A 2021-nucleotide genomic window follows, 5' to 3' on the forward strand; every position below is an offset into this window, starting at 1 on the left:
ATATATATATATATATATATATATATAAATGGGTGGGGAACGTATGTGTTTATGTATACATAGGTGTATATATATATATATACATACACACACACACGCATGTACGTATGTGCACATTCGAGTGTGTGTATGCAGCTTCAGAGTAAAGATTTATAGGAAGCGTGTAAAGGTGTAGGAGAGAGAGATGGGGAAGAGGAAGATAACTAAAAGAAGCATAACTAAAAGAAGAGGGAAAGTAAAAGAGATACCGTAAAGGAGAGAAGGAGGGAGAGGGTCAAAATAAACAACAGTAGAGAAGCTGACGAAGGAAAACATGGGAAGTAATTCAGAAGAGAAAAAGAGTGAAAGAGAAAAAGAGAGGAAATCTTTTTAAAATGAACGGTAATAAAGTGAGTAAAGAGGAAGGTGAAAGTAGGAGAAAAATGGAAAGAGGGGGATAATGTAATAAAAAGATAATGAATATGAAAAAGAAAGAGAAAGAGAGAGAGAGAGTATGGAGCAAGAGAGATATAAAGATAAGAGTGTGACACAGAGGGTGGGGAAAAGGGTCAATAAAAATTGTTGAGGGAAATAATGGGAAGAGATAAAGAGATGATGAATAAAACGATAAATTATGAAAAGCTGATAGAACCGGAAGCGAAGAGCAGAGGGTTGTGTGATGAATTTGTTTTTATGACCATCTTTTAGGCAAGAATTAGCTTGATGAAACTTTGATCTATAATGAGCCAATCGATAATAAATCAATCAATGAAAGATCAATCAGCAAACAATCAATTCCTGGTGAATAATCGCATAATTTGTCATGAGTCAGAGCCCGTAAGCAGATCCAGTCATTATGAGGTCTCTAGAAAACAATCAGAGATATTCAATTGTAACGATGTATGCACCATTTTGTCTTATTCTATTTCTCTCCCTTTTTGTTTAGGTATGAAAGAGCTTCATGTTCAATATATTGAACTGATAGCGATGGTGACGATTGTTGTGGCTGCATTGATGGTGTAGGTGTTATTGTGATGATGATGATGATGATGATGGTGATGGTGATGGTGATGGTCGTCGTGGAACTATAAGTTGTGATAATGAGGATAACATTTAATGGTAACGGTTGCGGTAGTGATGGTAGATTGTTAGATATTTTTTGTTTTATTTTGTTTTGTTAACGCCAGACACGTGAGGATAAGTCATTTCAAATATCTAACATTAATATAAAATATATAGTTCTAAGATTAAATAAATTATATAGACAGTCAAAAACGGAAAGTTAAATAGGTTGATGTGGAGCTACACGCGCTTGCGCGCACGCGCAAAAGCACACATGTATGTGCACATGTGTGCGCGCATATGAGTTTATTTGAAATAAATAAATAATAAACAATCTGCATCTTATAGCGAGTACTTTCCCAGTTTGTAAACACAAAGTCTCTATAGGGGATGCGTGCATATGCAGATGTGCCTGTGTGTGGGGGGATGCATGTCTGTGTTTGTGACTGTACGTGAGAGTGTCTGTGTATGTGTGTATGTGTATCTGCGTGTGTGTCTCTGTGTCTGTGTGTGAATGCGTGGATCATTGTTCAGTTTGAAAGTCTTGCTCACAACGAAGTGGTTTTCAGTTCTAACAGACAGAAGGTGGCACTGGGAAAGTGATTTGGACATTGCTATCCTCGGATGCCCTGCAGCAACTGAGAACACAGAAACCAGTGAAGGACATTCATTCAATTCCGAAATATGCAACCCCACCGCACACATACACAGACACAGACACACACACATACACAACACACGCGCGCGCGCGCATGTATATATTCTTTTACTTGTTTCAGTCATTAGACTGCGGCCATGATGGAGCACCACTTTGAAGGCTTTAGTCAAACGGATCGACCGCAGGACTTGTTTTTTTTAAAGCCTAGTACTTATTCTATCGGTGTCTTTTGCCGAACCACTAAGTTACGGAGACGTAAACACACCAGCACCGGTTGTCAAGCGGTGATGAGTGAACTAATACAAACACACACACACACACA

The sequence above is a fragment of the Octopus bimaculoides genome, chromosome 11 (genome assembly GCF_001194135.2).
Source record: "Octopus bimaculoides isolate UCB-OBI-ISO-001 chromosome 11, ASM119413v2, whole genome shotgun sequence".
In the NCBI taxonomy this organism is placed as follows: domain Eukaryota; kingdom Metazoa; phylum Mollusca; class Cephalopoda; order Octopoda; family Octopodidae; genus Octopus; species Octopus bimaculoides.